The sequence below is a fragment of the Culex pipiens genome, chromosome 2, assembly GCF_016801865.2.
Source record: "Culex pipiens pallens isolate TS chromosome 2, TS_CPP_V2, whole genome shotgun sequence".
NCBI lineage: Eukaryota > Metazoa > Arthropoda > Insecta > Diptera > Culicidae > Culex > Culex pipiens.
Window position 1 is genome coordinate 34,586,053 of NC_068938.1, and position 25,258 is coordinate 34,611,310.

General features: G+C 35.7%; 1 protein-coding gene across 2 annotated transcripts in view; it reads right to left on the bottom strand.

Annotated features, from left to right (window-relative positions):
- The window catches only part of LOC120415714 (calmodulin-lysine N-methyltransferase), a 28,485-nt gene extending 11,885 nt beyond the window's left edge, over positions 1-16,600 (bottom strand). Inside the window, exon 1 of one of the 2 annotated variants that reach the window (XM_039577308.2) lies at positions 15,845-16,600. The gene's annotated coding sequence lies outside the window, so the exon portion shown is untranslated. Of the gene's footprint in view, positions 1-614; positions 751-15,844 lie in introns of those variants that run through there. The other variant, XM_039577309.2, reaches the window with a different exon arrangement.
- Positions 16,601-25,258: the final 8,658 nt, after the last annotated feature.

Sequence of the window (25,258 nt, forward strand, 5' to 3'; positions counted from 1 at the left end):
TTGGCAACACATCATCATCATCATCCTATACCAGGTCCCGGATTCTGGTACACACAGTGGCCAATACTTGGCCTCCCTTGGCCTATTTGGGGAGTGATGCTGCTTCTGCTGTACACGCCAAACATACATAAACGAACCAGTCCCCCTATGCTACTGAATCTTTGTTGTTGCGACCACTGCCGTTTGTTCTGTACATGTACAAATCAGTATCCTCGGAAATTCTTTGGCTTTGTTCTTGGACTTTGCTTTCCAGCGCGAAACATATGATACGGCACGAAAAAGTCGTACTTGGCAACGGCCATAAAATGCAGAGAAAAGATACTTGGCCTGGGACTTTCCGCATAATCAACAGATTATTGGCGATAAATTGTTCGATTTGTCGTATTGCTGTTGCGTCCCTTCACTGCTCACAACTGACAAACTGCACCATTCGTTCTCAAAAACCGTTAATATACTCCATGTGACGAACTTCCACTTCATCATGGTAGAATTCTTCCAAATGTCGTACCGTTCAAACTAAAGCTTCCGGCAAAACTATCCAAGCCTCACAAAAATCATTACATAATGCACAATTAAAACCAAGATTTCAGCATAATAAAAACCACTCAACCTACTTTGCGGCACAAGACGAGAACGAATTCGCGCGCGTTTATCCTTTTACTTCTCGCTCTTAAGCACAACTCGACCGATTAGTCGGGGGGCGACGTCCACGACGCTCTCGACGTAAAGTGGCAAGCTCGACTAAAAACACTGACTAAACCCGAACTCGACACACAGCTGCTGCTGCTGCTGCTGGCGCTCGAACTGTTTCGTTTGTTTCGCCGTTTCGCGTCGTCTTTCTCCGCTGTGCCCAGAGTCTGCCAGGACGAGAGTTGCTACTCTATACACCAGATTGGATGCTGATGGGTGGACTCTCTGTACATCCGAGGGAAGGGTGGGGGACAAAGGCCAAAAAGGAAGCACCGCTGCTGCTACTTCTTCTCCGTTTTCTTCGGGGGGCATTTGCCGACTGCTGCTCGTGGATGGCCCGCGTGTGACACGGGGTCGGGGGTCAGTACAACAAACACACAGCGAAACAATAACAAAGTTTTCCGACGGTTTTTCCTCCTCCTTTCGCTCGGTTCGGGTTTGACGGTGGTGGTCAGCGTGGTCGGTGGTTGGTGCTACTGCTGCTGCAGTATAGGCCGACAATAGGAAAAACCGGATCGGTTTCAAACAGGGAAATTAGTGCGGTAGGGTGGACCTACACGGACAAAGTGGTAAAATTGTAAAGTTTTTGAAACGTAAAATGAAATTTGAACACTTTTTGATAGATTTGCGACTAGTTTCCCGATTTGTTGAACGCAAATTATTGATTTCTGTTCATGCAAAAAAATACGTTTAAGTTCAGTGTTGGAATTCGAGCGAGAAGAAGGAAAGCATTTCTCGTTCGCGAGCGAGAGAGAGAACTTATAGTACTTTTCTCTTCTCGCTCGCGCTTGCATTTTCGTTCGCGTTCTCACTCTCGCCGTGAGCGCTCGCGAGCGCCTCGTACTAGCCGTTCGTTCCAAGCTAGCAATTTGTTTATCAGGCTTATGAATGCGAACCGGTATAGAGGTGTAACTTCAATCGATGTGTTGTTTTTTTGTTCGTTTCTAACACGTTCAACTTCTCGCGAACGGGCAATTCTGACTCGCGAGAATGCCCGTTCACGAGCGAAGGAGAGCACGAACAATCGGTGAGTTTCTCTCGGCAGCTCGAGACTCACGGCGAGAACTCGAGAGAGAGGATTGTTTCTTGCGAGAGCGCGAGAACACCAACACTGTTTAAATCTTTTGAAAGCTCGAAATATATTACTCCCGCTCTAGATGCAATGAAACGAAAAAAAAGTAGCTCAACAAAGAATTGATTTTGATTTTTAAAAAAATTACTTTTACAAAAAACGAGCAAATTATGAAATTTTTTTAGTATTTAAAAAAATACGACAATCCAGACTCGATTTTCCGCAGGTCTTGGAAAAATGTAATTTCGGAAAATCAAATCACATTTTTTTATCGTTATGCATATTATTTTCAATTCTTGAGCTTAAATATGACCCTTAAACCACGCCAAAATGGCTGCCAAAATTGTAGTGATAAAATATTGAAAAATGCTATTAGTTACTTTTTTTTAGACAATCAACTATTAAAATTTAAATAAAACTTGGTCTCAGAAATCGAATTTTAAATTAAAAGAAAGAAATATTAATATCCGAAAAAAATTTTTACGTGATTCGATTATCCTAAGCCCCATACAAAACTTTGGATAATCGAACTTCAGATATACGAAACCTTTGATAATCGAGGCCTAATATTCTCGAGTCTGGACTGTATTACTTTAGAATGTATGAAAGTTTTCCGTTGAATTGATAGCCATTTTGCAATATTTTTTTTTTAGTTTTATTTAAATACGTAGATTTGTATATATTTGGAGTATTTTTTTATAATCATGATGATTCGTAAAAATGAGACGGAAAAAAATTTCACATACGCAACGCAAAACGTAGTATTTTTGAATTCCCCCTCCCCCTCGTAACAAAATGTTCATACACATTTTAAAAAAATGTATTTAGCATAAAACAGCCTTCTACCAAAGTCAAAGCCAAGGCGTACATGACTGCACTTGATAGGGTAAAATTGCCTAATTTTACAATATGGGGAATAACCAGTTAGCTGAATAATTCTCTGCCTCTCCCTTCATGAAATATTTTTAAATTGCAGAAAAGTAAACACTTTAAAAAATCACCTTATAATGCCTACAACATGAAAACGGTGCACTTTATCAAGAAGTGTGTAAAGTAATTATAGAGTACAATTTACAAACTGCTGTCCTTATTTTGATTGGAGTGTAGATTATCACCAATTAATGGTATTGAGTAAGTCTATAATTTTAAGCATGATTTTATGACTGTTTAAAAAAAAATCCGAAGTCTCGAGAATATTCGGAATTTTAAAAAATATGTTTCCCGATTCCCGGGAAATTCTAAACCTGGGAAAATTGGACGCCCTTCAAAAAACTGAAAAAATAGACAAACCGTTGGCGTTGTAATGTCACGATAAAATATGTCAAATTCCATCTCAAGTTACCGACTTTCGAACATCCACATGACCATTTTGTATGATCACCAAAAATGTTTGGAGCTTGTGGATAACTAAACAAAGGAAATAAACAAAGCTTAGAATTAAAAATAATCTATAAATAAATGTCGAAATTAAAAACATTATTATTCAGTGGCACAAAAAAGGGGATATTTTTTTCATTGACCATATTGCAATTGCGATTCTTATTTGCAGTCTTCACGCAGGAACCACCCCACATCCTCCGATTCAAGGATATTGCAGAGTACCGTCCAATGAAGATCTCGAGAGCTTCCTCTGGTCCTCACCCCAAGTCTGTCGGTCAACAAAGGCCCCTGGTCAGCTCGAAGGCGGTTTCTTCATCATCCTACCACACCTCTCTCGTGCAACCCTCCCGGTCAGAAGCGAGTTTTGATTCAACGACGACAATGGCAACCGGCAACGGATGCTGTGCTCTCTCTTGAAGTCTGGGGACGGTCGGTGGTCGGCGTGAGACCTAGGCCACTGCCACATGATTGAACGCCAGCTGGACGCGTGCGGACGTTTATGGAGAAGCGACACACACACACATGGCGACGCACATTAACCATCGTCACATAAACAGTTTGAGAGACAGACAGACAGAAGAAAAGCGAAGAAAAACCCCAAGGATTCGGCAGTCAGTGGTCAGTGTGGGGTGGCGTTTCGGGAGTTAGATTCTTTTTTTATGTGCTACACATGTTCAACTATCGGATTTCGTTCGCAACGATGCCACGCTTTACGAGTTAATCGCCGACACACAATTGTTATTTATTTTTTGTGTGGTTGATACAAAAATGTTCGGACTCTGTGGAATGGGCGGCTGTGTGGAGATGGTATTGAAAATATTATATCATCATTTTCTATGATGAAAATCATTAAGTACAGTAGATCATTTCTTTTTACTGAGGGGAAAACCGTTGAAGAATATGAAAAATCGCAAAAATCTTGTTCTATTCTTGTCTGGTTGACGTGCATCAAGTCTAAAAAAAACAAATGATTTAAGTTTCACATTAATTTGTAATTAATTATGAATCATTGCATTCAACATAGGCTGCAAAAATATATATTTCGTCTGTTGTGTGCTATCTTGTGACAACGACCATTAAGTCCTATTCGAGAAAATGTATTTTTAAAGTTTGATGATAAATATTTTCAAAACTATGAACGATAGAGCCAAACTTTTTGAAGCAATCGGTTTGTTTACCATCGCTTAACAAACGCTCCAAGTTTCAAATAATTTGGTAATCAGTAAATTATCAAACACAAAAGATTGCATTGCCTTTTGAAAGAGTGTATCGACATAAATTTGTGAAAAACAAGAAAAAATTTCTACCTTTTCCAACAATATGCATGACGTGTCACAAGTGTGCACCATCATTTTGATGATAAATTGGTTTACGTCACAAGTGTGTATTGCGATATCCGGGAAACGGAAGCGAGTTCCCAAAATCGGGTTAAAGCATCTTGTAGTGTTTGTTAAGAATAGCAAAACGTCATCATTAACTCATTTTCGACCAAAATGGTCTATGTCACAAGACACAGCAGGCGATTTGTTAACAAAACTATTCTTTCTAATCAATATACAAAAAAAATTGTCAAAAATAGTTTTGTCTGAAATCAGCATGAAATATCCACTAAATGCCACAATAAATTTTATTGACATATTTGTCATACGTATTACATCACTACTTGTAAAAATAAATGCTTCGATAAACAGTATTCAAATGAATCCGAAGTTTCGATTATACGAAGTTTGATTATCCGAAGGTTTGTATGAGACTTCGGTTAATCGAATAACGAACAAAAATAATAATTGGGTAATTCTCCGCCAACTCACACAGCAGTTGCCCCGACCCCTCTTCGATTTGCGTGAAACTTTGTCCTAAGGGGTAACTTTTGTCCCTGATTACGAATCCGAGGTCCGTTTTTTGATATCTCATGACGGAGGGGCGGTACGACCCCTTCTATTTTTGAACATGTGAAAAAGAGGTGTTTTTCAATAATTTGCAGCCTGAAACGGTGATGAGATAGAAATTTGGTGTCAAAGAGACTTTTGTGTAAAATTAGACGCCCGATTTGATGGCGTACTCAGAATTCTGAATAAACGTATTTTTCATCGAAAAAAACACTAAAAAAGTTTTAAAAATTCTCCCATTTTCCGTTACTCGACTGTAAAAATTTTTGGAACATGTCATTTTATGGGAAATTTAATGTACTTTTCGAATCTACATTGTCCCAGAAGGGTCATTTTTTCATTTAGAACAAACATTTTCATTTTAAAATTTCGTGTTTTTTTCTAACTTTGCAGGGTTATTTTTAGAGTGTAACAATGTTCTACAAAGTTGTAGAGCAGACAATTACAAAAATTTTGATATACAGACATAAGGGGTTTGCTTATAAACATCACGAGTTATCGCGATTTTACGAAAAAAAGTTTTGAAAAAGTTGGTCGTCATCGATCATGGCCGTCCATGGTCACCCGCGACAGGCACGGACGACGAAACAAAGAGAAACGCAAAAAGTAACTTTTTCAAAACTTTTTTTTCGTAAAATCGTGATAACTCGTGATGTTTATAAGCAAACCCCTTATGTCTATATATCAAAATTTTTGTAATTGTCTGCTCTACAACTTTGTAGAACATTGTTACACTCTAAAAATAACCCTGCAAAGTTAGAAAAAACACGAAATTTTAAAATGAAAATTTTTGTTCTAAATGAAAAAATGACCTTTCTGGGACAATGTAGATTCGAAAAGTACATTAAATTTCCCATAAAATGACATGTTCCAAAATTTTTTACAGTCGAGTAACGGAAAATGGGAGAATTTTTAAAACTTTTTTAGTGTTTTTTTCGATGAAAAATACGTTTATTCGGAATTCTGAGTACGCCACCAAATCGGGCGTCTAATTTTACATAAAAGTCCCTTTGACACCAAATTTCTATCTCATCACCGTTTCAGGCTGCAAATTGTTGAAAAACACCTCTTTTTTCGCATGTTCAAAAATGGAAGGGGTCGTACCGCCCCTCCGTCACGAGATATCAAAAAACGGACCTCGGTTTCGTGATCAGGGACAAAAGTTACCCCTTAGGACAAAGTTTCACGCAAATCGAAGAGGGGTCGGGGCAACTTTTCCCGATTTCGTGTGAGTTGGTAGAGAATTACCCAATTTGTTTTCTACTTTTTATTGCTTTTAACATCAAATTCGAGTTATGCGACCCTGATTAAAAAATTCTAAATCTTTTCAGCGTAGTTTAGGGGTCATACTTATAGGAGTTACATGTAGAAAATCACAAAATTTCATTTTACAGAAAATTTATTAAATCCACATAAAAGATGGTTTTCAATCACTCCTGAAAGTTTCATGAAGATATTTCATGATTTAACTGAGTTAGAGACGATTTAAGCTCAGAATTTTGCCATGCGCAAAGCCAACTGTCTAACTTTCTGAGCGTTTTTCTCTGAACACCAAGTTGATTTACGGGTGCCACGATATCTCGAGATGGGATGGACCAAATTGGCTGAAATTTTGGGTGAAGACTCTCAAGACATGTCCCGTGTGCATGACGAAGCCCGATTTTGAAATTTTGAATTTTCAAAAAATACAAAAATCAAAAACTGTCGATTTTTAATATGAAAAACAGAAAAATATTTTTATCTTTTTTATAAATAAACTTTTTGAAAATCGGCCTTCGTCATGCACACGGGACCGGTTTAATGAGTCTTCACCAAAATTTTGAGCCGATTTGGTCGAAGCAATGTTGAGATATCGTGGCACCCGTTTTCTAAAACTGCTAACTTCAAATAGCTATATCTCGGCAATGATACAACCAAATGTCTTCAAATTTGTTTTGTTAATAGATGAAAATGTATATTTTAATAACCCGAAAACAGATTTTGAAAAAGTTTAATTGTGTGCTCAAACCAACCTCTGACATTTGCCGATTTACATGTATGTTACCCCTTAAGCTCGACAATCAAAAATAAGAAAACAACAACAAAAATTTGTGATTCGATTATCCGAAATTAACTTGAGTCTGGACTGTATCACAACACGACATTTTTGAAGTTGATGTCAGTAAACGATTCAATTTCATCAAGGTTAGATAGATTTTGACTCGCTGAACACGCTCATGATAGTTCCATAGCATATTTACCTGAAATTTACCATTTTATTTATTGGCAGGGAATTCACTAAAATTCAATACAGTCGATGGGTGCATGTTCAGGGAGCCCATACCTGCCATACCTTGGCGAAACTGAAGCGTTCACTGACATCAACGTAAAAATGTAGAGTTGTGTTTTGAAATTGGAAAATAATTAGATTGTAAAAAAATCTGATTATTTCTAAGCACTAAGAGTAGTTCTATCCTAGTTTTTATGGATTTTTTGAATCAATTTGATCAATTTATTCAGAACAAAAAAATCTTACAAGTATTTGGGGAACTATACCCTTTTTCAGCCTATTTCTATTATCGGCCTATCAGCACTTTGATCATGAATTACAGCTTTCATAAAGTGTTTTTTACTGTTCCAAAGTAATGAATAGCTCAAATAAAAGTGAGCAAGCAAATCTCCATTGTTGGTACATCTGAAAATGTTGATTTGATAGTGGAAAACGGCAAAAGTGATGAGAATTGGTCGAACGGCTTAGAGTGTTTAAAATGGGTATATTTCCCCTCCATACGGATATATAAGGCTAGAAAATGGTTTAACTAAGATGTTTCTACTATAAATTCGCCACACCACACATTTATTTGCTTATGCAACTTCAACAATCCCGTGCACCTTACACCCATTCATATCACTCATCGTCACTTTACGTCAGTCTATACAGCACCGACTTGGGCTGGGTGGTCGTTTGGCAAATAAACGATGGGATACTGCACGGCTATGGCTACAACTATCATCATCGCGCAAACAAGTGCACAACGGCCATTTCGGCAATAATAAAGTACAAACCTGCCAACCCGGTTCATCCCAGCCCAAGTCTAGGCCGCCAAAGATGACGCGGTACCGGGACATGATCGCACGTTGGCCTTATTATTTTGTAAAATGTAAGGGAAAAATTTAATTAAATTTATTATGCGCTGCCTGGCTGTCTATTTGGCACGTCATAAGACAACTTCTGTTTCTTGTTCAAGATTCGGGCGCCAAAGTTCAAGATGTCTCCGCCGAAGGCAGCCTCCTCTCTCTGAGTGGTAGCTGCCAAGAGTCCAAATCCGACGAGCAGACTATAGCATACATGACGAGAAAAAAGTGGTCCCGTGAGGGGAATTTAATAATTAGCTTGATTTTTCCGCCGGGACCAACAACGGATGATTGGATGCGCCAAATGAAGTGAATCATTTTTGGTTCCACTTCGGAGAACACTTTTTCATTCGCAAACGTTGCCGGAAGACCATCGGGTCGGATCTTCAACTCCCTCAGATGCAAACAATTTACAAGCGCCTTCCGACAATCGTATAAATATGGTATGGTCGTATAAATTGGCTGACGCACGTGGAGTGGCGATCTTGAACCCGGTAACAGGTGCATACCGGATTGAGTGTCGGTGAAATGGCTTGTTGATGTGAATGAAAAGGTTCTTAACATCTTTTTTTTTTTCAAGGTAATGCAAACGTTGATTGAAAAAGAAGTTGGCAATTATAATATTATCTTTTGAATAATTTGCATTTTTTCAAAACTGTCATACATTTAGCATTTAGCAAAAGATTTTACCAGATTTACATGTTTTTGTTCGCAGAAAGATAGTAGAGAAGGATTTGAGTAAGCTTAACGTTGCATGTAAAAGTACAACGAAAGCGTAAAAAGGGGGTTGAGAGAAAGATGAAGTTTCGCTTAGTTGGTTTTGTTTGGCTGATGAAACAGAACATTCAAAAGTTCAACCTTGAAAAAATACCACGCTGTGAACATTCTCAATCGTAAAATCATTTCCATGTGCGTTCCGATGACCCAAGCAAGAGGACATCCCCGCTCCCTAGCCCAAATGGCATCGCGATCGGTCTCGTGTGATCTTTTCCAAAATTAAAACATTCTCGACGGCATCGCAGCCATTTGTTTATAATACTGTCCCGAAATATCCACACGGAACCTCCATCATGTCAAGATCTCCGAACACGGTGTAATAAATTACTTTCTTGGAAGAAGAATGATTTAAATAAGCAAACCAACGCGCCACCCCCACAGCAATATCAGATCCGACCTACCAGAAGTCCAACCAGCAGCATCTCTCCACCTTGCAGATCATCACGATCAGAAGCTCGCGGACTGTGTACGTACGTCAGCTGCCCACCCCCACCAATAGAAAGTTAGAAGCACCGACTAGCGAAATAAATTTGACGACGATCTCCCCCTCGACGCGCTCACTCACAATGTCTTAATCTGCGTGAGAGCAATTAAAATAACACTGTGACATTAAATTTACAAAACCTTCACCCAACCCTAGCCGAGATTTTCCCCCGGCCGTTGAATTTTAAGCTTTAAATAAAAAGCACTTTGAGGTGAAAATGGCGCGAATAATAATGGTGACACGGTTGAGGGGGCGGGAGGCGCGACGCGCCGATCAAAAAATAGACTGACGACGTCGCCGATGTAGATCCGACACCGGTTTTAGAATACATGCCAAGGTTGGCCTCGCGGCGCGAAAAGATCCTCGCAGCCCACCACGGTAAATATGCCATGCATGTTGATCCTTTTGATGGGGTCGGACTTTGGAATTGCATATTTTCAACCCAGAATAAAGCAAAAAAAAATGTGAGAAACGTCATAAAGAGATAATATACCAATATAGGTGTTCTCTTCCAAACAACTGTTTTTAACGAAATTAACAAAAAGAAGTTTAAAAAATAATTTTCATTATTTTCATTGTCAATTTGAAAAAAAAAGCTAAGCTGCAAAAAAAGTTTCAGTTACGAGATTCGATCCCGAGACCTTTAACTTATCAATTCTGTGCTTATATCATATCAGCCACAACGAACGAATGAGTACACCCAAAACATGCAGCGCTAGTCCGAGAGAATGATGGTCTCGAGTCGAGAGAATAGTGGTACCATTCACGGACGCAGAGAACACAGCTCGAGATGGGCGATAGAACTATTCTCTCGAGGTTCATTTGCAAAAAAAGTTCATCCGTCAAACAAAAAACCGAAAGTGTCGACAACGGGAATCGAACCAGAGACCTTTGACAAACCAATCCAATGACTTAGCTGCCTCGGCCACCACAGCTTGGTGACCAAGGAGAAGTCAGAAGTCGATGTATGACACTTGTTGGAGATTTATTGATTCAACTAACGAATGAACTCATTTGTTATGATGGTGTGAGTTGGTACCATTATTCTATCGCTTTTGGCACTGAGCCCTCAATAAATTTTGAGAGAACGATTATCTCGACTCTGAATTTTGGGTGTACAATTTTGTGTTAGTTTCTACTCACATACAAATGGCACTATGGACTCCAAATTTATCAGTGATCTTTTTCCAAATAAGTAACTGTAGGTACACTGAAACTCCGTTGATTTGTCACCGAACGGGGTCACTTTTTAATTTGACACCGAGCTCCCACTCACTAGCAAATATTTGGTTTGGTAGTGTGTGTAAGCCCGTGTAAAATGTGACAGTTCGTCACTTTTTAGTTTGACTTTGTCAAACCAACGAGTACAAACTAAAAAGTGTCAAACAAAAAACGTGACCAACCAGTGTATTGAGTGTATTGTAAAATTATTTTTTATTTATTTATTTTTGCAAAAAAGGCTAAATTACCAAATTTGACCTAAGCCCAATCAAACACTAGCGCAAAATGCTCTTGCATTCCCAAAGCAGATCATGGCTACATTTTCATTCTCAAAAAATGTTGTTGATCTCTGGCGTTGTTGTTGCTGCTGTACGCTGAATACGCGAGCCACTTTGAAGTAATTAGGAACGTAAACAAAACGCCCAAATGGTGTAAACATCCATTCTCAAGAGCGTGGATCATTTCCTATCCACTCCCCCATTCTCCCCTCCACACAACCCAATTATGGAAAAAAATGAAAGAAAATATCAAAAAGTTTCAGAGTACACTCTACTGCTGTTTGTATACACTAAAGGTTGCAAAGTTTAACAAATGATGCTGCTCTCGTTGTGATGTACGGCCCCGAACTCGGGAAAGCGGGAAAATCACGTACCCCTCCCGCCGCGAACTTTCCTACACGATCCAGCTTGGGCCGAAGGGAAACACCGCTGGTATGACTATGGCGTTTAAATATTCGCAATATTTAGGTTAATGTGGAAATTGATTGTGTAAATTATTACACTATGGCACGGTGGGCGGAATGTTGAATTAGAAGGAATTTTAGTAAATTTTTAGAATATTCATGAGGTTTGAAATAAAAGTAAGTGTAACACAAGTTTGGGAAAATAACATACACTCAGAAGTTTTCGTACAAATTTCATTGCATAAATGATAATAAATTATCTAAGAATTCTCGAAAAAAAAATCTTAATGAACGTTTGTTTCATCCAACTGTGTCCATTAGATTGAATCTCAGTTAAGCTTATTACAGGGAATTTTAAAGAAAAATGTTTTAAAAATTTAAGCTGTTTGTTTAAAAATCCTAATTTGGTAAGAGCATTCCATCATTATTCGATAGATGATTTTAGTTATTTTTTATATTCTATTGATATAATTCTGCATTCTGAATTTTCCCCTATCCATTTCCAAACGATCTTTGAAAATGCTTAGGGATGAACACTAACCAAATTCATTAAAAAAGAAATTGAAGTAATTTGCATCCCTTTATACAAGTACGGTATGTCAAAAAATGTTCTTATTCTGATCTATCATTCTTTATTCAACCTTTTACTGTCTTACTTAACTGCCGTCTGGGGAAATACTTACGATTATCTTCTATATAAACTTCAAATAGTATAAAACAAATTTCTTAAATCGATTTTCAACCTTCCACTTAGAAGTCATACCGTTGATCTATATGCAAAAGAAAAAAAAACATCATGCCTGTCAGAGGAATTTACATTATTCAAATTTGTTCTTTCATATATAGGGCCGGTATGCTCTTCAAAAGAAAGGGAGTCAAGAAACAGCTTTACGATCGGCAGAACAAAAGAGAGGGAACGTTTTGTTGGGGCTTTTCTTCACCCTCTCTAGCTTGTTTTCGCTGCCGCTGATGCTCATTTGAAATTTTTCTTGACCGGTTTCTTCCGAAGTGTTACAATAAAAGTTTATCAAACCAAACTCATACAAATACTAAATTCGAACTTTCTTCTCACCAACATGGCACAAGAAATCATAATCTGCTTGAACGTCCAAATGTTTCCACTTTGTCTGGTGAACGTTTTATAACTTTCAAAGGTGCAAATTACTTCAATTTCTTTTTTAATGAATTTGGCTAGTGTTCATCCCTAAGCATTTTCAAAGATCGTTTGGAAATTGTATCTAGCTCAACCTAAAATGGTTGAGAAACTTATTAAATCCATTGAAATTTAAAGTTAATCTTTTTTTTTATAACTATGACTTCATATTTCATTCATTGTTCCGATACAGTAGTCCATTTTATATTTTCATTTGCCACATTCATCTCGTACACCCAACTGGCAGTCGCATGATTGTGATGCATGGCGGCATGAAAGTATATCAGAATCTGCATGAAATCTGTCCTCATGCATTTTTTGCGATATAGGAGTATGACATTTTTGCCCGTTACCGACAATTATCGTCATTACCGACGGCTTTTTGGTTGTATTTCACAAAAAAAAAACACTTAGCAAAACGAGGATTGAACCACCAACTTCTTGGTTATTGATCCGACACGCTACCACCGCGCCATGGACGCTTGATGAAAAGTTAGTGAAAGAGCACCAACATATGCTTCTCTTTGGAGTGTTGCTCGGGGACGGGCCAGCTTTATATGTGTTGGTGAGAACTGCAGATCGCTGAAATTTTTACACGCGGGCAAAAATGATCTACGGGCTTGCTGCAAAAAATGTTATAAAATATGACATTTTCTGCAGCAAATCCAATGTTGCAGATTTTGAGATATATTTTTCCTTTGGGTGTAGGTTCTTTTTTCTTGTATAGCTTCAAATAAAAATGAAAAAAGCCTTTACATTTCATCAATAAAATGTTTGAAATTATACTTAGGGCAGTTTTTTGCATTTTTAATTAATTTTTTTTTATTTTTTTTTAAATGCACGTGTTGCAAATTGCGACGATTTATGCTGTTTTGTTTGTTCATTTATTTGAGACAGTAATAATCTTCGAATTATGTTGTTTATTTATTTGTTGTTAAGGCAGGGGCCCAACCTTTTGGCCTTGTGGACTAAATTTAATTTTTATCAAGCAGTGGCGGGCCGGACGTTATGTTTGATAAGATTTTAGAATAAAACAAAGGAATAAAAAAGTATTACTTACAAACAAGATTCCCGTACATTGATTTTAACAGAGTAACTTTTTTCAATAATTGCAATTTGGAATTGTTTAAGTTTATTGTAATTGTTTTTGTCGATTGAATGAAATAAAATATTATCATCATTTGAAAAAAAATCATTAAAACTTTATTGTTTAAGTTTCAAAAACACAACTATATTGACAATTGAAAATAGCAATAATGCATGACTCCTGTTGTTTTGCAATCATAAAATTTATTCAAATAAAGCTTGGAAAAAAAAACTTTTGTGCAAAAAAAGTGTTACTGTTCAAATGCTCATATTGATTTCAAAATTAGGCTGGTACAAATTTTATTTAAAGTTTTTGTCCCCCCCCCCCCCTTCAATGTTGGCCCGAAAAATCAGGGGACAAAAAAATATTTTTTCAGAAAACTTCAATATTTTTATGAAAATTTAAGTGTAATTAATTAAAATCAATTTAAAATGAATTCCCCTGAATCATTTTTAGCATGTTTGGGTTGATTTAAAAATCTTTTGAATTTTTGAAAATTTTCGATGTCTACTATCGCTAAAGTTTTTTTTTCGCTAAAATTTTTGTTTTCGTCAAATTTAACTTTTTTTGAAAATTTTTATTGCAAAACAACTGAACTAGTGTAAAATACATTTTAAAACACTTTTTCCATGCAAATGTTGAAACTATGGCATGTTATTTTAATATTTATATTTTTTTATTTTTTTGCCCCCCTCGACTCCGGCCAGAGCCGAGGGACAAAAACTTTTAAAAATATTTGCATCGGCCTTATACAAAATATTTTAAAATGATTTCAATTTCACTAAAAATTTAAACAATATAGGAAATAACAAGTCGAATTGTCTTTCATTCATTGTTCTTCAAATTTCTTAAAAGCATTGAAGTTTATCAAAAATGTGTTTTTGCTACATAATTCCTTGGACATATTTTTTTTAAACTTTTTTCAAGCAAAATTTTATCCCTGAATAGTTGTTCTGAAAAAAAGATTACAAAACTTTTATTGCATTCGATTTCCAAATTTCAAGCATTGAAATGCTTTAAAACTTATTTGACTATTTGATTTTAGTCCCGATTCGCTCTAGATGACGGTACTCATGGTTTAAAATTTTCAATTTGGTTTATTTTTTCTGTATTTTTATTAATTCTATAATTTATTTTAAAGAATATATTATTAAGGAAAAGATAAAAAAAAAATAATTCGGACAAAAAAAAATAAAATAAAAATAGGGTATTCAAAAATGACAAAAACCAAACTTTTACGTTGAATCAGCATTGCACTTTCAATTACTTAAGCACAAAAAAAAACAAATGAATGTTTCTTATTAAATTTTGAAAATTTGATCTCAAGCTTATTTATTAAATATCTCATGAACTGTCTAAAAGACCAGTCATTGAACAATTTTCAAGAACCATCACGGCCGGATCTGACCCGCGGGCAGGATGTTTGGCAGCCCTGAATCAAAGTGACTTTAACTCAACCTTCGAATGGTTAATTTTATTAAGATCCCATGTTAACCTCAATTAAATATTATAATTTAATTTTTTTTCAGAAATGGAGCCTAACATTTCAAAAGGGCACAAAACTTTTGTAAACAATAGTGTATCCCTTTCACTCAAATGACAGTTTGCATAAGGTGTGAGAGGGATACACTCTTGTTTACAAAAGTTTTGTGCCCTAATGAAATGGAAAGCACGAAATAGGCAGCATAGAAACCATTATTTTGGACCAAATTCCAATATTTTAGCAACATGAATGATTGTTCTGTGGTCTTTAAAAAAACTACATTCAATTTCCTTTACTCATGCCCAAAGCGTGAATTTGTAACATTTTTTTTATTTATTTCGATTAATGTATTCATTCTGTCATTCGTTAAATGCTCTTCAACTATGTAATAATATTTCAACATAATAAAAAAACATATTTTTAGAACGTAAACAAGTTAAGGCTCTGGAAGGCATCATTCCAAATCGGTCATTTGGCGGCCATGTTTGTTTTAGAAAAACATTCAAATCTTGATTCAGAATGTTTCAATCAAAAATGGGTTTCTTTGTGTTGTTTGTAGAGGCATTTTTTTTTTCATTTCAATCTACTATTTCTGAACTCTGAATTCAGAACCATCATTGACAGTCTTTGTCCCATAAGTGAAGGACCTTCGATCTACGACCTTAAATTTATTCAAATCAATTGTTGGTTTCACAATGATCAGTTTCTTTTTCAAAAGCTCTTTAATCTCAGATTATAATTTGATTTAGTGAGAATTGTACCCAAAGTTTATTTCTTTTCCTAATATCATCAAAACCCTACACCCAACTCACCGTTTCCCGGTACTGTTCTGCCAAGGTACACCAACAGCAGCAGCAGCAGTTCTAAAGCCCCACTGGGTAATCACTTATGCCCTGAGCGATCCCACCTTCTGAACTCTTCAGTGTACTATATCACTTTTGCCATTTTCTCGCACACCTTAGACAGACACCACACCCGAGATCATTTACAGCCACTTCACTGTTGATCCTGGCTTCGGCCGGCGGAACACATGTTGTTATTATATTACGAGATGATGAAAATAAACAGATCGTACCCCTGTCTATTTTGGCACATTTCACAGGCACACTACACAATACTCTACCACACACCAGGCCAGGCCGGCCACCTTCTGGTTCTCTTCACGACGACTTGACCTGAACCTGGCCCAACTTCGGCAACTCGAACCAGAATCAGCACGACTGCGATTCACATGAATAACTGGGACCAAACAAGTTCTTTGATCGTGGTTGAACGCCACGGAAGCTAGCGCAACTCCGATGCAAGCGAAAGCATGTGGCGGAAGAGCATAAATCACCGTGCGCCTCCACCTCCTCTGCTGTCTGCTCACTGACCCCGACCCTGAGACTGGGAGCTGCAGCTGGTTCTTGAGTATCAATGAAAGTGGCCACCCGCACGCACCCAAGTCGGCTCAAAGTTCACGACGACGCCCTGAGGGATGAGATGAGCTGCAAACCACCGCCGGGCACGTCTGGCCGTCTCGGGATGATGGTGTCGCGACCGCGAATTTGAGAGCTCTGTGATTTGCTGCAGACTCAAACAAGTACTGACGGATGTCGTGTCCCACCGAGAGGGCGTCCACCATTCGGCTTGTTCACCGTGCCTGGCTGGTGGCGGGGTGGACCGAAAAATAAATGACCGGTTCTCTGGGGAGTCAGATTTTTCAATATCTGAACATTCATTGATACTCATAAATACCAAATCGTCGTGATTGTGCTAGCTTGTCGCACGTGCATTTTGGGCTTAATCTAGTCATCAATTTAAAAATATGAGTAAATATTAAAACGCAGTGATTCCAATACTTTGAAAATGATGTTATGCGTTTGTTGTTTGTTGTGTTTTAAACGTGTTATTTAAAAAAGCTGCACAAAATATAAAAAACAATTTAAAAATAAATAATGATATACTTAAAAGAGTTTAGGATTATCATCTTTAATCAAACCATTTCAAAGACGATTTTGCAAAGAACTTGCCAAAACTAACTGGGCATATGTTCATCAATTAGAGCAGCGTGGTAGACTTGGCTGAGACGAGAGCCAGAGTGAGAGAAAATTCGTGTGGTATAATTATTGCGCTTGATCGGTGGCGTCCTCGTGTCCCCAGCGGATCTGGCCGGGCGGAGGAACGAACACCAGGTCCGCGGTAGGCAGTCACAAGAGTCACAGTCCGTCATGTTTGTTATGAGCCGGGCCGGGCGCGACGTGAGCGAACTAGAAGTTCAACAAGATCCACTTAAAAACAGCTGGGAAATGCCTGCCAGCTAGTCGTCTCTGCTAACGGCTAGTTTGCGTTTTGATTTTCGAGTAGAAAACAGGTTGCTGTTTAGCCAATGAGGCACATAGCTTTTTATAATGATAAAAGTTATAACTGATTGTCTCACAATTTTTAATAGTGTTCAAATAGGCATGAAAAACTTTTTCAGTTTACAAATAGCAAAGGAACAATCTGATTCATTCCAGTAATCAAGTCCAGTTATCGAGTCGAAAAAAAGCGATAAAAGTGAAGAGGATTTGAGGCAAACATTAAAGGGTAATTCTCCGCCAACTCACACAGCAGTTGCCCCGACCCCTCTTCGATTTGCGTGAAACTTTGTCCTAAGGGGTAACTTTTGTCCCTGATCACGAATCCGAGGTCCGATTTTCAAAACTTTTTTTTCGTAAAATCGCGATAACTCGTGATGTTTATAAGCAAACCCCTTATGTCTATATCAAAAATTTTGTAATTGTCTGCTCTACAACTTTGTAGAACATTGTTACACTTTAAAAAATAACCCTGCAAAGTTAGAAAAAACACGAAATTTTAAAATGAAAAATTTTGTTCTAAATGAAAAAATGACCCTTCTGGGACAATGTAGATTCGAAAAGTACATTAAATTTCCCATTAAATGACATGTTCCAAAAATTTTTACAGTCGAGTAACGGAAAATGGGAGAATTTTTAAAACTTTTTTAGTGTTTTTTTCGATGAAAAATACGTTTATTCGGAATTCTGAGTACGCCATCAAATCGGGCGTCTAATTTTACATAAAAGTCCCTTTGACACCAAATTTCTATCTCATCACCGTTTCAGGCTGCAAATTGTTGAAAAATACCTCTTTTTTCGCATGTTCAAAAATGGAAGGGGTCGTACCACCCCTCCGTCACGAGATTTGACGTTTGACACTTGTAAAGCAATTTTATACTTTTTCAAAATTAGAATTATTACATTTTTATGCTGGCCTTTTTTTGTTTATAAAAATAAGATTGATATTTTAATCCCCATTTTACGACACAAATATTTTGTCCAATAATCATAATAATTAAAACAATTTCACACGTTTCAATTTGAGTAAACTAGTTAATATTGTCCAAACTTTCATCAAACATTTTTAGAAATATTTATAACAGGTTCGAATTAGACTTTGGTAGAAATCTGCGCTAATTGCATAATAAGTATTTATTTCAATATTAACACCTAAACTCCCAAGCTCGAGAAAAAGGGGGAATTTGTATGGAAATTCCCCCTTTTTCTCGAGCTAGGAAGTTTAAAACTTAATGAGAAGTCATAATGACCCTTTTCATGAAATGACCATCAAATTTACTTTGCACTTAGAAACCCTCGGGATTCAAACTCATGACAGGTGGATAACTAATCTAATTGATTACCATTTGATTCAGGCAGACAAAATGTTGAAATCGGACGAACAAGGCTGATGAAAATATTTTACAAAGCTTTTAATAATTGGATCAAAAAACTAGGAGCAAAAAAATTTTTTTTCAAAAACTTCAAAATATCAAGGAAATTTACGTGCAACTTGCTACTGAAATCCATTAAGAATGCATTCCTCTGCATTCAGAATCATTTTGATCATGGTCGGATGGTTGAATTTTTGTTTGTTTTCGATGAATACGTGTTATTCGCCAAAGTGTTTTTTTTCGTCGAGAATAATATCAACATTTCTGATAAAAAAGTGACATTTTGTCTTTTATATTGTTATTTTTTATTAATGAAAGTGTTTTAAAAATAACGGAAATTTCAGACAACTTCAACCTATTTTTTTTTAAATGGCCTTTTATGTAAATTTGGCCCGCAAGCTCATTTGAGCTTCAAATTTGGCCCGGCCTTCAAAAACTTTGAGCACCCCTGTTTTAGAGGATGTCCTTCCCTTCAAAATCCTTTTTAAAATTTGTAAATCTATTTTGATTGTCAAAAGATATTCCACTTTAAAAACATTTTTTACAATTGGGTGACCTTAAAGCTCTGGAACCATGCATGTTACTCAAAAATCGGCCGAAATATGTTTATCTTACAAATCTGTTACAACAAATATTTTTTTAAAAAATCGATCCACCTCTAATCATAAAACTTGTTATTAAACGCAATATAAATGGCCTAGTGTGGATCAAGGTTGCTAATCAATAAAACTATCGTCGATAATATTATCGTCTAACGATAATGATAATCGTTATCGTCATCGTTGGGACGATAGTTTGTCGTTATCGTTATTTCGATAATCCCATCGGCGATAATCCTGTCGCCGATAATGGACGATAACACATTTTTGAAATCTTTCTAAAATCGGTTAAATTCAATACAATCGTGTATAATTTTCATTACTTTCACCAAGAATAAATATTTTTTGAAAATGTAGTAATTTTCAAAGTATAAATGCTCAGAATTGTTCATAAAATACCGTATTTTCAGAAATTACTCAATTTTTTTGTAGGTCTTCACTTCACCAGATATTTTTTTAAATACTAAAATTTTCAACATACCGTATTTTTTCGAAAATCATCAAATTATCAAAAGTTTCAATTTGGGTTATCAAGCGGAGCAAAGTTGTATTTGCTTCACTTCATCAGAGTTTTTATGAAAAATACTAATACAATTACAAAATACCGTTTTTTTTTTCAAAAACACTCGAATTCGCAGTATGGGTATAAAACGCAGTGAATTTTTACATTCTTTTTTATCTTTTTATTATTTTTTTACTGCATTTTTTTTACAAATTACCTTTTTTCGATAGTACTCAATTAGAAATTTCTAAAATAACCCTTTATGGGTATCAAACGAAGCGAAATATTGTATGCTTTTTCAATTTATTAGAGTTATTTTAGAAATTTCTAAAATATTCACAATGTATTTTACCATTTTAATAAAAAAAAAACTAATATAAAGAAATTTCATATCGAATTCCGCTTCGTTCACATTCGTTAGCAAATCATAAAAAATTTAGTATTTTTCGAAAAAAATACGGTATTTTGTAATTTCAAGGCCAAAAAACAGTATTTTCAACAAAAAAACTAATGAAGTGAAAAAAACATATACAATTTCGCTTCGTTTGATACCCATATTGCAAATTTTGAATATTTGAGTATTTGCAAAAAAAATACGGTATTTTGTAAAAAATAGTATTTTCTAAAAAAATTAGTGTTTTCTAAAAGACTAAAAAAAAAGTGAAAAGCATTTAAAATTTCGCTTCATTTGATACCCAAATTGCAAATTATAACCATTTGAGTATGTTCAAAAAAATACGGTATTTTTAGAAAATTTTAGTATTTAAAAATAACCATATTGCAAATTATGAAAATTTGAGTACTTTCGAAAAAAAAAACGATATTTTGGCAACACTTTCGCCACCCTGCACAAAAATTCAATTTTCCCCATATAAACTGCAACGATAAAAAACGACCTTAACCTTAACCGATTTGGCTCAAAATTGGCACATTTACTTATTTTTGCCTAAAGATTTGAGCAAGGAAGTAACGTCATGATTCGAATTCCCGGACGCTTCGAAACCCGTACACCTCATCTTGTTTTATGAATTATTTGGATATAAGTTCGCATTATAAATTCCAACACTTGGTTATTTGATGAATTCTAACATCAACTTTCATTTAAAGTTTGTTTGAAAGCTGTAGTTGATGTCAAAACAATTAAATAAAATAAAATTATTAGATTACCAAAAATGTGAAACATTTCACGTGAATTATTTCATAGGCGTCCGAAGCACCGGGAAGGCAAAGCAGAAATTTATGGTTTTGATTTCCTTAAATTCAAGCAAATTTTTATATAAAATATCGATTTAACAGCTTATTTGAGACCTAAAGAATGCTATTCACTAACATTTCAGTCCAAATTTGTGCGATTCATTAGCAAAAACGAGTGTCCGGAATTCGAAGCAAAAGTGTCCGGATTTCGAATCAGCTTTTATCAGTGTCCGGGATTCGAAGCACAAAAGGTCATTTTAATTTTCAAATTCTGATGAAAAATTGTTAGAAAAGACATATTTTGCATGCATTGTCTTAAAACTGACTGTTAATACTATATCCTGATGATATTTCTTCATTTCCGACTTATTACATGATTTTTGTCAGCTATAACAAAAATGATATGCTACTAAGTGTCCGGATTTCGAATCATGACGTTATCACTGATGTCTGTTTTTTTGTATTGTCACCCTACTTTAGAATCATTTGCTTCATATTTTTAAATGTATTTTTAATTTATTGTCAGTTCAAAATACAATGAAACAATGTTATGCATGATAATGTTTCCATCTGTAACATTTCATTTAACTTAATTTTAAATGAGCTGCTCTGAATTTTTGTGATTGGAAAAGATTTTTTTTATTTTCATAAAATATTACGATGAATGATAATTACATCCACATAAAATGATCACTTTTCCCGATTGCAAGGGTTCTTTTTCCCTATATCGCCTCTCCCAGATGATCGACGACATGTGCGCGACTAATGAAACCGAAATTTCTGTGACATGTTCACAACACTCACTCCGAATCACGACACAGCTGCTGCTACTGCGGCCTGACGTGAAACCTGTATCATCACAGAGTGTGGACCCAAGTGGCTGGTGGGTTAGCCGTGAGAGTGAGAAATGTTCACGAGGCGATGAGGGATGTGAAATGGATGGTTGGTTGTCACACGGCGAGACACACATGGCAAAAAAAAACATTTAATTCAATACACTTCACGGTGGAGCACACAATTTGGAGGCGGAACGCCCAGCACCGGCAGCTCTTCGTTTGGTTTGGCTTGGTTCGGTGAGAATGGAAAGTAAAAGTGTCTCGTTTGAAGAATTGGCAGCTGGACCGACCAGCCGACAGGATTTGTAGCTGAGGATTAGTGGGATTTAATGGAGCCAAGTGGTAGTTAAATGGTTTATGATAAAGGGGTGAGAAAAGCAATGGATTGTTCTTTAAAAAAGGAAAATTCCATAAAAAAAATCAATTAGGCAAAAATAGGCAAGGTTAAAATTTATAAACATATTGTGGAATTATAAATATTTGAAACGAACTTCTAACCAGGAACTTTTTTTCTAAAAAAATATTTTTAAGGCAAAATGTCCAGAAGGCAGAAAAAAATATTTTTCAGAAGAGTTGAAAAATTCAATGAAAATGGAAGTGCAATTTTTTTAGATCAATTGAAAATGCATTCCCTTGCGTTTAGAATAATTTTTAGCATGTTTAAGTTTATTCAAAATTTTTTTGAATATTTTCGATGTACAGTCCATGAAAAGTTTTTAGTTTCGCTAAAATTTTTGTTTGTCAAATCTTACATTTTTTTAAAACTAATGATTGCAAATCAACTGAACTAGTATAAAATGCATTCTTCAATATTTTCACTCAAGTGTTGAGACTATGGCTAGTTATTAAAATTTTTATTTTTTGTGGTCCCCAACTTTTGAAAAAATATTTGCATCGGTGTACTAATATAATCAAAATAGTTCAATATTTATCATAATTATAATAAAAAAAATCGATCCAGACATTTCATTAGGGCACAAAACCAAAAACCGCGATTCGAGCGAAAAAGAATCTTGACTGATGGTATTTTGATTGATCATTCGATAAAACACACCATTCTCCTCAACTCAGCTTTAATGCTTTTTTAATTTATGTTAATTTTCACTAGTGCGTCCATCCCGGGAATTCCCGGGACAAAAATCCCGGGATTTTTCCAAAACCGGGAATTCCCGAATCCCGGGATTTTTTTATATTTTGTCCCGGGAATTCCCGAAATTGAAAACAAACCAAATTTTGGTCTAGAAATTTAGATTTGGGGATGGAAGTAGATCAACAGTTAAATACTTAGTAATCGATAAGAATTTCAAAGCATTAAAATTTGTATTCGGCGTATATCAGGATTAATTTGGCTTATTAATGAAAATTGTTAAAATTTTAGTTAACGGATCCGTCTTTGTCTTTATTTTTTTCTATTTTTTTTTTAAATAAACTTAGTATAATATTCACAGATATTTATGACTTTAAACTTATGAAAGTATGATATGAAAAAAAAAAAATATTCATCAAAAACCGGCATTTGGAGCAAATCAGGACAAATGTAGCGAATTAAGATAGCTGTTTGTTTCAGGAAGGTGCTGTGTCCTATCCCTCGCCTAGACCAGACCAAAATCCATGATAAAGCTGTCAGACCAAATCTGTCAGACCAAGACTGTCAGACCAAAGAGCAAAAAGTAAACAATCTTGGTCCTTGTCGTAGGTGCACACAAATCAAGAAAAGAAAACTTGAAAAAGAATTTATTTTTTACATTTCAGTGACTGGTTTTGGACTGCAAAATTGAATGTACGTCAGAAAATGATTAAAACGTGCGGCGGCCTGTACAGCGACAATTAAATAAGCAGTTAAAAGCCTTATTCTTCTAATTTAATTTTTGATCGCGTTTTCGGTTTACACCTGAACAATCTTGAAATTATTTATACGGATTTGTGATTCCTCTCTTTCCATCATTCCCTTGGTTTGTTTAAGCTATTGTTTTTAGAATAATGTTCTGATAACAAAACAATCAGTACACCGATTTCCAAATTTATTGCTCAAAAATCTCCTGTACCTATTCAGACTGCAGTCCCGATTATCCCCAGTTAACGGTTGTGACTTAAAGATAATTTTAAAAATATTTTTCAAATATAAAACGTAAAATTCTTTACTTATCCAAAGTTTTACAATACCTGGTATAATTTTATTTCTTGCTGTTTTAGACAGTTTTATGAAATTGTTTAAGCTTTTGTAGTCATGTTATATAAAGAAATTAATAAAAGAAATATATTAAAAATTGTTTAAGTTTAAATTCCAAAGCACATCAAAGAACACATTTTTTAAACTATTTTAAACCTGGGTGCGGAATAGTGGTTCGCAAAACGGCCTCAATTTGGAACTGTCAAAGTGGAACCAATTTACTGTTCGCCAAAAGTAGAGAGTATTGTTATCGATCATAAAAAATTGTTTGTTTTTTTTTTGAAGAATGAAAAAAATGTGTGGCTTTTGAGGACCTGGAGTTTAAGTCAAGAAATCTTAAGAAAGTTACAGGTGAGATCGTCATTTTTTATAATCATGAATGGAAGTTATTAATGGAGTCGATGCGGTTTTATCCATCCAAAAGTTGTCTTTATTGCTTGATTCCGTTTGAAAACCTGGTATACTGAAAATCTTCTCTGTTTGTTGGATTAGTTTCGCTAGAATTAGCGATGTTTTTTCGCTGGACCAGAAAGAGCTGCAGGAATAAAAAATCAACCAGGGAATTTATCTGCAACATCGCAGAATGACACTCTCGCCGCAGTTCTTCGTCACCCGTAAAAAAGAGAAACCTCTTCTAACCGATCGATATTTGAAAATACACACTATTTTCCAGCAAAATATGTAAAATATTAGAAAAAATGAAACACAAGCTACTGATTATAAAACAGCTCATTTTCCAGTAAGAAAAAAGTCATGCTTGTGCTTGAACAGCCTCCTACTTTGTGGATGTAAACAAAGTGGGACCATTCGAAAATCACGTTACGCATTCTCTCTATTCATCACCCAGTTTTAAACTATCTGAAAACTGCTGTCCTTGTTCAGACTGAAGTGTAGCTTTATACCAATTAACATTTTTGGGCTAATTCTATGATTAAATCCTGGGTGATGAATAGAGAGAATGCGTAACGTGATTTTCGAATGGTCCCACTTTGTTTACATCCACAAAGTAGGAGGCTGTTCAAGCACAAGCATGACTTTTTTCTTACTGGAAAATGAGCTGTTTTATAATCAGTAGCTTGTGTTTCATTTTTTCTAATATTTTACATATTTTGCTGGAAAATAGTGTGTATTTTCAAATATCGATCGGTTAGAAGAGGTTTCTCTTTTTTACGGGTGACGAAGAACTGCGGCGAGAGTGTCATTCTGCGATGTT